General features: G+C 48.2%; 2 protein-coding genes across 5 annotated transcripts in view; one reads left to right on the forward strand and one right to left on the reverse strand.

Annotated features, from left to right (window-relative positions):
- Azin1 (antizyme inhibitor 1) overlaps nucleotides 1-1643 on the reverse strand; it is a 25677-nt gene extending 24034 nt beyond the window's left edge. Inside the window, exon 1 of the mRNA NM_001291480.1 lies at nucleotides 1269-1643. The gene's annotated coding sequence lies outside the window, so the exon portion shown is untranslated. The remainder of the gene's footprint in view (nucleotides 1-1268) is intronic.
- Nucleotides 1457-14086, forward strand: part of LOC134477947 (uncharacterized) — a 27478-nt gene continuing 14848 nt past the window's right edge. For 2 of the 4 annotated variants that reach the window (XR_010050280.1, XR_010050281.1), the window contains exon 1: nucleotides 1457-1643. The gene's annotated coding sequence lies outside the window, so the exon portion shown is untranslated. The remainder of the gene's footprint in view (nucleotides 1644-14086) is intronic. The other 2 variants (XR_010050282.1, XM_063257704.1) reach the window with 2 other exon arrangements.

Raw genomic sequence — 14086 nt, forward strand, 5'->3', positions numbered from 1 at the left:
ACACAAAGGATTCAAACTGATTCCATTTACATTAAATTTTTTTAAAAAAAATAATCATGGCTGCTTCTGTGGAGACTGGAACTACGTCTGAAAGAGCAAGAGAGCTTTCTGGGGCCACAGTGATGGGATGCAGGTTAGAGTTATATACAGCTTTTTTTTTTGGTCACGACTCATCATCTGTGAATTTTATTTTCATGTGAATTTTACTCCCTGAATTACAAAGTTGTAAACTGAATAAAATCCTATTTAATATGTGCACACTAACGCTGGAGGAGGCTGGCCTTCAGGTGTCCACCTTACTGTAAAACACATGGAACAATAAAGAGGGACGGATGACAGGGCAGATACAGCAATAGGTTAACTGGTAGCCCAATGCAGATGCTCCTCTTTCACCTTCCTGTGCTTGAAATATTTTATAATAAAAACCAGGAAGGCATTTATGACTTGACTTCATTCACAAGTATCTTGGCACCGATCAGAGTTAACTCCTCAGGGACTACTTGTCTTCAGGATCGGCAGGAGTAAAAAATGCGGGATCACTAGGCCTTGCCAGGCAGCCATCAGCCATATTCTGGCACGCAGCAAAGCAGAAGCTCGGTTAAGAGCCCTGGTCTCGCCCTAGCTGAGGATTCAATGGCGGAAACAACGGGACCCAGAACAATTTAACGTATACAGTTGGGAAGCCATCACAAAGCACAGCGCGACCTGCAGGGACATAGTGGGGCGTGCGCTGGATCCCCCGATCCCCAGGACTTCCCATCTGGCACCGGATTAGCCTTTCGGCTGCCCCTTTTCCCTCGGCCCGGGACTCGCCGCATAGGAACACGCAGCCTCGGTGAGTAACCTAGGGCCAGGGAGGGACCGGGTGAGCGAAGGCGACCTGGCCCAATCCGGAGCCCCGCAGGGCGGGGCGGTGGCCCGAGGTTTCCAGAATGGCCCGCAGGGCTCCCAGACTCCCCAGCCAGCTGGGCCACGCTGCCCCGGTGCACTCGCAACCCGCCCCGCTGTCAGCTGCGGTCTGCGCGCCCGCCCCGCTCCATTCATTGCCCGGTTCCGGAACCCTCGGGTCGTCGTCAACGCGCCGGCCGGACCTGGGCCCCTCCCGGAAGTAGCAGTGCACCACGGGAGGGACGGGGAGGGGAGGGCTGCGGGCCGCGGGAGCCCCCGGCCCCCACCCGCGCCGCCCGCCGCCCCCCATGCCGCGTCCGCCATATTCGGGGGCCCGCCGCGGGGACCCCTGCCGTCTGTGCCCCCGGCCCGGTACTCACGTGGGATAACGGCCCAAAGAGTCGGGTAAAGCGTCTTCTCTTTTTCGGCGGAATTTTTAAAGAGGGATGTGGTTACCTTGAGCAGAAATACCCAAGGCGGCCTGGGCCATAGGCTGCGGGGACGGCGTGGGGAAAGCGCGGCACCGACACCAGCTGAGCGGCAGTGGCGGCGGCGGCCGGAGAGAAATGGGGCGACGCGGGCAGGAGGGAGAGAGAGGTGCGGGCGGAAGAGGACTCGGCCTTGACAGACTGCAGAGCGGCAGTACGAGAAGGAAGAAGAGGCAGAGCGGCAGCGACACACAGAGAAAGGGGAACAGGCGGCCTACGGACAAGCCAGAGTGTGGGAAGGCGGCGCCGGCGACGCCAGTCTTTATGGTAAGGGGCGGGGCCCGGTGACGTCACAGAAGGCCGCCGCGCGCGGGGTGAGGAGGGCGGGACTGGCGTCGCCCGGGAGACGGGGGCGGAAGAGGAAGGAGGTTGGCGCAGAGGGCTAGAGGGCAGTGCGACCCCGGCGCAGGTGCGGCCGCCCGCGCCACCGCTTCCCGCGCTCTCTAGGGTGTAGAGGGACAGAGCGCTGCGGCCGGCCCCGCCCTGGCCCTGAAGTGCGTCGTGCCCCCCCCTTGGGCCCCCAAAAGCGCGGCCGAGCGCGCGGGCTGTTGCCGCTGAGGACGGCCTCGGTTCGCAGACGTTGCCGCACGGCGTCGTGGGAAAGTTCCTGCTGGAGGACGTGGCTTTCAGGTCTTTATTTTAAACAGGGTTGGCGCGCAGAGCCGCGCCTGCCAGTGCAGGACCAATGCTAGAGAGGGGATTACCCGCGCAAAGCGAATCTCATTACACATATTTTTACCAGTGCGTCTAAGATGGCCTGCGAGCTTTGCATTTATTCTTTTCTTTTCTTTTTTTCTTAACTCAGCACTTGTGACCAGAGACTTCAGTTCTCCCGCACTAACTCTTTGCAAGAGTACAAGTGAACTATGTAGTGACAGGTCTTGGAGGCTGAGATCATGACTTTTTCCCTTTTGATTCTAACCTGCCCTCCACTTCGAGAGCAGTGCTGTGTGTGATTCGTTCATCGTCAGAAAAGGGAGAGGAAAAAAGACCCTGAGAGAAAAGGATATCTCAGAACAGAGTAATAGAAATCAGAAGCTGCGAACTCTAGTCCTGACTTTTTTCCTTATTTTGCTCTGATGTATATTGGTTTTCCCTTCCATTTTTTAAAAGTTCTTTCTGGGTCAGAACAGCCATTTCATTAGACCCCTTGGCAGAGGAAGGCAGATGAGGACGAGTACACCACTTGACTGTTGCTTACAATCCAGGAGGGTAATAACACATCCACACAGAACAACCCAGTTATTGATAGATGGACAGATGAAACGTTGCAAGGAGCCATTTAATAGAAGGAGAAATTACTTGCAGCTGAGTGAAAAAGACTGCTGAGGAAAATCTCAGTGATACTGAACACTGAGGTTCCAGGAAAGGGAAGCATGGTGATTCTGAGAGCAGGTGTTCTACCAAGGCAAACAGATGAGAAGATGGTGCAGCCACCAGGTTAAGAAAACTGAGAGGGCTGGGGATTTAGCTCAGCGGGGTGAGTGCCTGCCTGACAAGTGCAAGGTTGTGAGTTCAATCCCTGGTACCAAAAAAAAAGAAAAGAAAACTGTGAGTGGGTTTTCTGTAGGGGCAAAGGAGAGAAAAAGGTAGGTTTGGGTGAGATCATGATGTGACTGGAACAGAGCCTATAATCCTACCACTGGGGAAGCTGAGGAAAGGAGATCACCAATTTGAGGCCTAGACTACATATTGTACATAGACTCTGCTTCAAATAGCAAACAAGGAAACAGGATGAGGTGGTGTAGTCCTGTAATCCCAGTACTAAGGAGGCTACAAAGTGTGCTCAAAGCCAGCGAGACCCTGTCTCAAAAAAAAATTATTTTGGCATCAGTGATGACATTGAAAAAAATTTTTGGCAGACAAGGGCATACTCTACAGAAGTTTAAAAATATTACGAAGAGTTTCAGAATGAATGGTAAAGAAAAGGCATAGTAAGGTGTTAAGGGAAAATGGAAGGTGTCAAATAATTGGAGGATGTCAAACTTATCAACAGAAAGAACTCAAATGACAAAGAGAGGTAGGGGTAAAATGAGGCTGTTCTGAGCCTAAAGAGTTTGAGCTATGGTGACATGCAGGGACATCCCTAGAAATGGTCTGATCAGGAGCGCTTTGCGGGTGAGTTTGGGAGCCTTCCTTCCAAACATGATAATTAAGAAATTGCTGAGGTACACAGAAAAGGGAATAAAAGCACGGGACCTAGAGAAATGCCAGGAGGACAAGACAGAAAAGACCAAGGGAGCAGCCAGAAGAGAAGGATCAGTGATGCAGTGTGGAGCCGTCCAGAGAGCAGGGCGCTTGCTGTGTGGTGGCGCTGCATTCAGGGTCATCACGTCCTTACAGATGGAAAGAGGCTTCTGACCTGGGCAGGTGGCACATCGTTGGTAACCTGCAGTGTGACTTCAGAAGTTAGATTTTTGCTGGGGATTTAGCTCAGTGGCATAAATGCCTGCCTGGCAAGCGTGAGGTTATGAGTTCAGTCCCCGGTGCCACAGAACTTAGATTTTTATCCCACAGGCACTGGGAACAGTAGTGATCACACTTGCAATGTAGAAAGAAGGGTCCTAAGGTGGGAAGGGAAAAGGCTCTTTAAGTTTTGGCATGGAGAACATTGGAGAAGCAAGTGGAATCATTTGTGGAGAATGATGAGAGCCTGAGAAAGTTACCTGTGACCTTTCCCTCAAGTTCATAGGATTAGGAGGACAGCAGGCAGTGGAAGCTGGGAGTGTTGACCTCCTGTCAAGTGAGGGTGCTGGACCAGTGCCTAATCCAACATCATCGACGCTGGGGAGCAACTGCCCATTGGCAGCTTTATTATTAACAATGTGCACCCAGGGGCTGAGTGTTCACATATCCAAATTTAAAGAATATCATTGGCTTTTAATGAGGGCAATAGGACAACGAAGGTTCTTGTTCAGAACGGATGGCAGCCTATGTGGGTCTGAGAGGATGATCACCTGATGAGAACAGCAGACTTAATTATGCCTGAGGTTTGGGGTTTGGGTGGTTTTGCCAAGTCAGCTTACTCATGCCCAGGTAGTGCCAGGGAACACAGGAAATAGCCTTGAGGTGAACTGATACAATAGCTACCACTAGCAGCCTTAGGTCACCCAGGTCCATGGATGCCAATCTGGTGTGGGCCAATAAATAGGCTGAATTACGGGTGAAGACTCAAAAGTGTTAGGGGGAGCTAAAGTCGTCTGCCTCCAACAAATCATGCATGACAAAGGGGAGGAGCCTGATGGTAATGAAGGTAAAAATCCCAGTCTGACGTCTTAGTGTGAGCTGGACCCCCAGTGCCTTAGCTTTAGGAGGAGAAGCCGGGTGAGAGGTGGCCAGGCCATGGCAAGAGGAGGGCGGGGGGTGTTGGGGGCTGCGAAAGGACTCAGCCCCTCTCTCTGGTCTCCTCCACCTCTTTCTGCCCTGCCTTTGCCCTTCCGCCAGGGGCACGGCAAGATTATCCTGGGGGGACCCCACCGCCAGGGGTGTGAGCCAGGCTCTGCCTGCTGGTCAGTCATCGCAGCTGCATTGCTGTGTTAGGGCTGCACAGACTACCACTGCGAGACGGGTGCCAGCTCAAGAATTTTTAGTGCTACGGTGAATTCCTAGTGACATGCAGGGACATCTCTAGAAATGGTCTGATCAGGAGCGCTTTGCGGGTGAGTTTGGGAGCCTTCCTTCCAAAGGCTACTGTTTCTGTGGTGCAGAAAACTAAAAGTTTTAATGCTTAAAACATTCACAATTTGAAACAGCAAGGGCTGGGGGTGTCACTCAGTGTTAGGGTACAGCACTTGCCTAGCATGCACAAGGCTCTGGGTTCAGTCTCAGCACCACCAAAAACAAAGGGAAACAAGACATGCAGATATCTGTCACATGTTTCTGGCCACTGATAACTTTCTAAAAAGCTGACTCACCTTGAGGATCTGATGCCATTAGGCGTGGCGGCGTACACCTGTCATCCCAGAATTCTGGAAGACAGAGGCAGGAATTATTAGAAAGTCAAACCCAGCCTAAGAAACCCAGGCTTAGTAAGGTCCTTCTCAACAGAAATAAAAAAGTAACCAGAACACAGTGGAGCACACCTGGAATCCCAGTGTTCAGTTCAGGAGACGGAGGCAGGACGGTCACCTCAAGTTTGAAGCCAGCCTGGGCTACGTAGTAAAACCCTGTCTCAGGGAAAGGAAAGAATGGACGCACTGTGGGTTTAGCTCAGTGGGAAGGCTCTGGGTTCAATCTCCTGGACAGATATAAGCAGCGTAACAGATACTGTTTACTTCTGAAGTGTGTGTGGTAAAAATCCTGGGTTGTAATTTCTAAGAAAGCCTCTGCTTTAATTGTATTGGCGTGTTTAACCTTTCCACAGTACGTAGTCCCGAGTCAGAGGGCCGTAGGCATTCTGCCAGCTGTCTCTTTGTCCACAGGGTAACTTAACTCCAGAATGGCCCCACGGGGCCAGCAGAGTGCCCAGTGTCGATGGGGGCAGGGGCGGGGCTGTCCTTGCGTTTCAGTGCCATGTGTGTCATCAGATGTGGGCCAGCGTGTAACTGCCCTCAGTCACTGGTGAGCAGCTCCATGACGTCTTTCATTGCTTTGCAAAACAACAAGATTACTCACTGCTAATTTGAGGGCACTGATTTAGAAACCGGCCCCAAAGCCAGGGCGCTAATCCGAGTTGTCGGTGAAGTACACGTCACCGGCCTGACTGGAACGAGGTGGAGGAGAGAGGCCACCCTGGCTCTGTGCTCTCCTGCCCTTCTGGACTCCTCGGACCCCAGGGGACCCTTGGACATCTGTTTCATGTTCACTGTACCGGTGGGCATTAGCTGTTAACAAGTATGTTGTTTGTTGAGTAATACAGTAAATAGCAAGATAGGTTTGTATTTATCTCAAAACAACCGCCTGGCAAGTTGCCTAAGCTTTTTGGCTGTCCCTTTAGGAAATCAGACATATAAAGCATAATCTTGTCTAGTTCAAATTGTGGCTTTCTCTGTACTGTTTAATAAATAACCTAGCCTGTGTGTTGTCCCAGGAGCTAGTTCTGCTTCCGAAATGATTGTTCATAATGGTAATTAGAAACTACATTTTATTGAGACTTTTTTTTTTAATAAGACATGGTTTCAATATGTGGTTCAGGCTGGCCTTGAACCCTGTACCCAGGCTGACTTCGAATCTGTAGCGATCCTTCTGCCTCAGTCTCCTGAGAGTTGGTTTGACAGTGTTCTGTGCCACCACACCCAGCTTGATAAGACTTTTAATATTTGTCTTTTAGGGATTGGGGACTTAGCTCAGTGGCGTAAGTGTCTGCCTGGCAGGCACGAAGTCATGAGTTTGATTCCTGATACCAAAAAAAAAAAAAAAAAACAAAAACCCACCAAACAATTTTTGTCTTTTAATTTGAAGTTTTGCAAGTGCTCATTGGAACATTTATTTCAGCCTAAATTTGCTTTTTATCTGATTGTAACCAAAAGAAAAATTCATGCAACACTATAAAATACTAGGTTTTTAAAAATCAATGGGAGGGACATAAATGACTTATTTTTCACAAAAATAGCCTTGTATGTAACTCCAGAGGACTGACCACCCCCCCTGTAGGGCAGCTGCTGGTCTGGGCAGTGCTGGGGATGTGACTCAGAGGGAGGACTCTTGCCTCGCAGGGACAAGGCCCGGGTCGACCCTATCAGCCCGAGAAGAATAAGGAAAAAGAGAGTTCTGGTTTTGCGTAGCTTGGTGACTTAACCCTTAAGTACAGTACTAACTTTTTCAAGATTCCTTGTATTTGCAGTCCTGAGTGCTGAACCAGGGCCTTTGCCCTGAGCTACATCCACAGCCCTTGACAGTGTCAGTGTCTGTGCCGTCAGACTTACAGCTTCATCTCTGACCTGCAATCGCTGTTCTACACAGTGACCCTTGTGTGGCTGTGAGAGTCTCATGGCTCAGGCCCCATGCCGCCCTCGTCATCATCCTCTCTTCCCCTGAAATGGACCCTGTGCCTGTTCTTGAAATAATTTTCTAGTCAACCAGGATCACAACCTTAAAATTTTTAAACTCTCTTTTCTTTCCCCTCCCCTATCTAACGCAAGTTCTGTCTGTTTTTGTGGTACTGGGGATTAAACCCTTGGCCACCACTGAGCTGCCTCTGAAACTCTTACTGTTTACTTTTGAGACAGCATCTTGCTTAGTTGCCCAGGCTGACCTCCAACTTGTGATCCTCCTGCCTCAGCCTCCCAAGTAGCTGAGATTACAAGTATGCATTGCTATATCCAGCTATTTATTTTTATTTTGAAATCATCTTTTTCTTCTCTTTCCTCATCCAGATCTGCATCATTTATCTGACTAGTTGTAAAATCTGAACAAGTCCAATTTTTCCTGCCCTATTCATAATTCTTCCACTGATGTTCCCGAAATGATCTTTTCATCTGCTTGCCCAGTGGTTGGTAGTTCAGGCTGGCCTTGAGCTCACTTCATAGCCTAGGCTGGTCTCTAACTTGCAAGGATCCTCCTGCCTCAGTCTCCCAAGTGTTGGGATTACAGGTGTGTGCTGCCATGCCTGGCTTGCACCCCATTTCTAATAAATCAAGTCTGACTCCCCTGCTGGCCGAGAAGGCTCCCGGACCCAGCCCTGCTGAGGAGCAGCCTTCTAGTCTCCAGTCTGCTGGGTTGCTTTGGGTCCCCATCTGTCAAGCTCCAGCAGTGAGTCCCACTGTGAGCCCAATGCTATCTGCTTTTTCCTCTGTCACCCAACTTGTCAGTGCGCTGGACCAGCACCATCAAGTGGAACTTGAAAAGTGGGGCTTTTTCCTTTCAGAGGTAAGCACCATCTCCAAGCTTCCCTCTCTGGAGCTCATCACCACCACCACTCCCTTCCCAAAAGCAGCGACCCATGATGCAGAGGCAGCCTAGGAGGCTGGAGGCTGGCTTGCTTCCCACAAGAAGTAGAGAGGAGCCAGGGTGTGACCCAGCAGTGTGGAGGTTGGATTGTCCTCTGTGCCCCTCCCCTCTGCTCACTCTTTCTTTCTCACTGTGTAGTACAGGCTGACCTTGAACTCATCATGTAGCCCAGGCTGGGCCTTGAATTTGCAGTGATTGTCCTGCCTCAGCCTTTTGGGGACATAGGTGGGCCAACCATGCCAGCCCTACTCCTGCGGACAGAAGATCCGTGTCCTGGGATATCTTCCAGAGCTGGCTTCAGTGAACCCTCTCTCCTGGTTTATTTTGAGAAAGGATCTCAATACATTGTCCAGGTTGGCCTTGAGCTCATAGTGAGCCTCCTGTCTCAGCTTCCCTAGTGCTGGGATTACAGGGGTGCCCAACCATGCCTGGTTTCCAACACATTTTATCCACGAAGGAATTTCCCCTAAATTCACAACCCATTATTATTGAGAATGGAACTCTGATACAGACTTCTGTGTACCCTCAGGGCCATGGCTTTACCTGGGAGAATATCAAAGACAGAGACAAGAGAATGACAGACATTTGCACATGAATAAATAGGCAGCTGGGTAAGCACTAATATTCCTTTCCAGAAAACCTGCTGAAGGGCTTTATGGTTATGGGAGGGGAGGCAGCAGTGACTTCTATTTTTATGAATGGGTTCAGAGCACCAGGCTGGAGACCCGTGGTTGTCCTCAAGAGATCTGTTTTGCGATGGGATTGGTGGCACAAGCCTGTAATCCTAGCACTGGGAGGCAGAGGCAGGAGGATCACTCTGAGTTCAAGGCCAGTCTGGGCTACATAATGAGACCCTGTGTCATAAAACCAAACCAAAACAAAACAAAACAAAATAAAAAGATGTGTTTCAAAGTCTGTGCAGAACTGTTCCGGGCTCCATGAAGAGCTCCAGTAACACCTGGGACGTTGTGTTTCCAGGCTCAGCTTTGAGATCTCGCCTCTCACCCGGGGAGTGCCTGGTGCCTGTCAGTGCTAGGCGAGGTCCCCACAGCCTGGGGGACTCAGTGTCCCTTCAGCACCACCTGCGTCACATCACGTGGCTTCTTTCTCATTTCACCCTGGAAGAGCAGAGTTACCCCAAACCCCAGGACGTCACCTGCTTCCCCTCCAAGCACCTGGAGTCAGGGGCTCTTCACACCACCCAGAGAGTTAACAGGGCACCGTAGCACCAGCATCTATCACACCGTATCACCAGGTGTGATAGCTCAGACTCTGGAATAAAATCCAAGGAAGCAAGAAATTTAAAATTTAGGGAGCAAAGGCTTTATTTTAGGCCAGGCCTGGTGATGCAGTCTCCGAGAGCCAATATGGAGACTGTGCGCCTTACAGCTAAAAGGGTTGGGTTTTAAAGCAGAAAAAAATCACAGGAATATTGTGAACTTTGACCCAGTTTGATAGCATCTGGGCTTCTTGGTATCTCCTGTAACTTCCTTGTAGTTGAAGGTTTCTTAAGGACAGCACATTGTATTACAGATAGGCTGAAGGGGGTGGGGGTGGGGGTGGGGTTACAAGAAACTGAAACTTAAAGCTTTTTTTTTTTTTTTTTGGTATCGGGGATCGAACTCCTGACCACCTGCTTGCAAGGCAGGTGCTTATGCTGCTGAGCTAAATCCCCAGCCCCTAAAACTTAAAGCTTTTACAGGAAATGGAGATTTAACCTAAAAAGAATGGGGAGGGGAGGGGTATTTACAAGGAGCTGAAACTTAAGTCTTTACTGGAGATGGAATTTTAATCTCTATTGAAACGGCGCATACAGAACAGAAAGGAGGCGCATTGGTTAGAACTAGGTTACAACAGTCCCCTCTGATGTTGTGACTGAGGCCAAATCCTTGGCCAGTTAGTTGGGAGGAAAGTATAGGCCATATTTCCTCCACACATAAATACTTGTCCTTCAGCGGGATAAAGGGAGGTAGCCTGGTTAACTATGGAACTACAATTAATAAACGCAACAAACCCCACATCAATGTCGGAGGTATTGTTATGAAAACCTCCTTGGAGACAGAGTTCTTAAAGCCTACTGGTTGTACTCTGAAGGGGGGACCAGCACTACAATTTAAGTAATCTTGTTCCTCCAGAATGTTCAGAGAAATATTGGTGGGGATTGGAAGGGGCATGGGGGAGCCCTGTGCCATGCATAACCAGCAATCTTAACTAGGGTATAGTAACAAGGAATGCTAACTTGTCCCCACAATCTGCCCATAGACTATATTATATAATTTATCATTCATGCGGGAAGGACCATGATCCTTTTTTTTTCTATTGTATGTATAATTCCCCCCAGCCGGTGTCTTTACCTTTAGTATAGCCCCCTCCACAATCACAGGGATTCCCATACAAAGATCTCAACAATTGTTCTTTGCTTACAGGGGAACCAAAGCTGCCGTGCAAGGTCAGCATCAATGTTATTAAAATCCCCAGCAGTGGGATAGAAGGAGCAAAAGCAAACAAGCTAAAGCAGTTCATGACTGGTATAATCTATGTTCAGACAGTTTTAACTTCAAGGGGTTACCAGTCTGTTGTATAGTCCACTGAGTATGTCCCTCGTTGTCTGCTGTTTCCAGTGGCTTTACATGAGTATGATGAATCCACACAGTTTTTCCTGCTACCTTGATGGCAGTGGGGGTACTGAGAACCATGGTGAAGGGTCCTTCCCAACAGGGTTGGAGGGAGTCTCGATGGTGATGTCATACCAGGACAGAAGTTCCTGGCTCGATGGGTGCTTTAAGTGGCGTCTCTGAAAGCGGGTCCTGGTGTTTTTGGTGGATCGAGGTCAACACAGGCTGGAGTGTCTTCAGGGACTTAATGAGATCTTGGTTATTTCAACTAATTTGTCCTCTGACAGTCTGGAGACCAGTGGAGGGGGCCTTCCAAAAATAGCCTCAAAGGGGGAAATTCCAGAAACATATGGGGTACATCTAGTTCTTAACAGTGCAAAAGGAAGAAGGCTCACCCAATTATCACCAGTTTCTAAAGACAGCTTAGCTAAAGTGTCCTTGAGAGTTCAGTCCATATGTTCTACTTGCCCTGAGCTTTGTGGCCAATAGGCACAGTGGAGTTTCTAATTAATCTTTAATGCCTGGGCTAACTTTTGGGTGACTTGGGCTATGAAAGCTGGGAGGCCAAATTGAGGTATGATCTCGTGCAATAGCTTTTTAACTACCACTAAGGCTGACTCGGACTTAATAAGGAAAGCCTCTACCCAGCCAGTGAAGGTGTCTACCAATACCAAGAGATAGCGGTGCCCCTGTAAACCAGGCTTTACCATGTCCATGAAGTCTACTTCCCAATGTTCTCCTGCGACAATTCCTCGATGTCGGGTGGTCTCCAGCGTAGAGCTCTTGGCTGAGTTGACTAACAAGCACCTTGGGCATCTGGAACTCAAAGAGGTGGTCAGTTTGGAGAGTTTTGGAATAAAAAAATGAGTTCTGAACAATTCAGCAAGTTTAGTTCCTCCTAAATGGGTAGTTTGGTGAGCCTGGTGTAACAGCTCCCACCTAGTGCTTCCGGTAACAGTACTTGTTTATCAGGTAACTGGTACCAGCCCCCTGGGGTGGGGGACTTTGCTCCAAGTTGAGATGCTAATTGCAGGTCCTTCTCTACATAGACCGCTTCTGATAAACTGGGAGGAACCAACATCAGAGCAGTTACCTCCTCGGTTGGCCCCTCTGATGTAGTGGCTATTTTTCGAGTGGCCTGATTTGCCAAATTGTTTCCTAGAGTGAATAACAGCAACCTGCTGAGGCAGCCAGACTGCTGCCAGCAAGTCTAGGTCTGTGGAGCATTTTTTTATCTTAGTCCCAGCTGAGGTTAAGAGACCTCACTCCTGGTAGATGGCTCCATGTACATGTACAGTAGCAAAAGCATATCTACTGTCAGTATAGATGTTTACCCTCTTTCCCATGGCTAGTTTTAGCGCCTCAGTCAAAGCAATGAGTTCCACCTTTTGGACAGGGGTGCCAGGCTCTAACGGCTTAACCCAGAGTACCTCCTTTTCTGTGGTAACTGCTGCCCCGGCCACTCATTTGCTGTTCTGGATGAAGCTGCTTCCATCACTGAAATAGTTGTTGGCATTTCCCAAAGGCTGGTCAGTAAGATCAGCCCATAGATTCTGCTGCAGTTCGAGGATGTCAGCACACTCATGGAGAGGTGTCCTTTGTTCCTCCAGGTCATCATCAGGCATAAGGGGCATAAGGGTGGCTAGGTTTAAAGCTGAAGAAGTCTTGAAAACTACTGACTCTGGGTCTAGGAGCAGGGCCTGATAGTGTAAAATTCTAGCGTTCGAGAGCCATTTTTCAGGAGGGGTTTTGATAAAAGTCTCTAAACTGTGGGAGATCACCACAGAAATCATCTGTCCATAAGTTTTTTAGCCTCTTTAAGTAACATTGCCACAGCAGCTAGCATTCTCAGGCAGGGGGACCATCCTCCTGTCACCGGATAGTCTTTTGGAGAGGTAGGCTATAGGCCTCTTCCAAGGGCCAATGTCCTGGGTTAGGACTCCTTTGGCAATACCCCTGAGTTTATCTATGAACAAGGTGAATGGGTTGGTAACGTCAGGGAGTCCCAGGGCTGCGGCCTCTGTCAGGCCCGCTTGAGCTTCTGGAAGGCCTGTTCACATTCATCAGTCCAGTTCAGTGAATTTTGAGTTTCTCCTTTAAGGGAGTCATATAGGGGGTAAGCCTTTCAGTAAAATTTAGAATCCATAGCCTACAGTATCCAACCGCTCCCAGAAACTCCTGTACTTTTTTTTTTAATTATCTCTCATAGAGCAATTCTAACACCTTAGTTATCTTCTTGTTGGTAGCTTCTTGTAAATTCTCTCAGTTCTCAAAGACCTTTTGTGCTACCTCTATTAACTAGCTGAGGGGCATTTTCTCAAATCTCTCAAACTTTTGCAATTTTTGTCTAACATGTTTTGCTGACTGAATTGCAAAGAGAACAACTGGCGATACTTGGGAAACCTCCTTACCTCTGATTGTCTAATTGGGGTGGGACAAAAGGAAAACATGGTTCTGACATTCTGGATCAGAGAGCAGGCTTCATCTGGATGGCACACCACTTTTTGTCCCAGGGTGCCGCGTGGCAGGCCATCGTTTTACTGAAATTATATACTTAACAAAAAGGGCTTTTTCATGGGTAACAAAATTAATTGTGCCACATAATCTCCTAGATGTCTACAGCACATGCAAGAACTTGTATTTTATTTCTATAATCACCAATCACATTAGCACAATAGTTATTTCTTTTAAATTTAGATCAGCCTTTTTTTTTCAGTATAAGACGAATTGTTTTTTACAATCAAAATCTCAACTGTTTTTATAATCTATAACATTTCTGGAAATTTTCCTCCTCCAAACTCACAGTATTGTAAATTATCCTGTTGGGCTCTTTGCTCTTGATTTGCAACACAAAGCTGCTTAAGAGCCCCCAGCAATAGCCATGCCACAGAAAGCATTTTTTTCTTTTACATTTTTACTTTAAGACAAAACCACCCTTTTTTTAATTATTAGTCAATTACCTTTTTCTCTTGCTTTTTAGACAACATTAAAACCATTAACAAAATCCTTGAAGTGACCTTTTTAGTAGTCTAAAACATATTTAATCATTTTATGTCTTTTTACCACATTAAAATGCTGTATTTTAAAAAACTGTAACCCTTTAGAAAACTTTGCTTAAATAAAAACAACAACAACAACAAAAACTGTAACCTTTTAACTGGCTCAATTACAGTATGGCCTGGTTTTTACTTAGTAAAGTTGATATGA

This window comes from Cavia porcellus, unplaced genomic scaffold (genome assembly GCF_034190915.1).
Source record: "Cavia porcellus strain 051 isolate PalLab524CR breed Dunkin Hartley unplaced genomic scaffold, mCavPor4.1 scaffold_10, whole genome shotgun sequence".
In the NCBI taxonomy this organism is placed as follows: domain Eukaryota; kingdom Metazoa; phylum Chordata; class Mammalia; order Rodentia; family Caviidae; genus Cavia; species Cavia porcellus.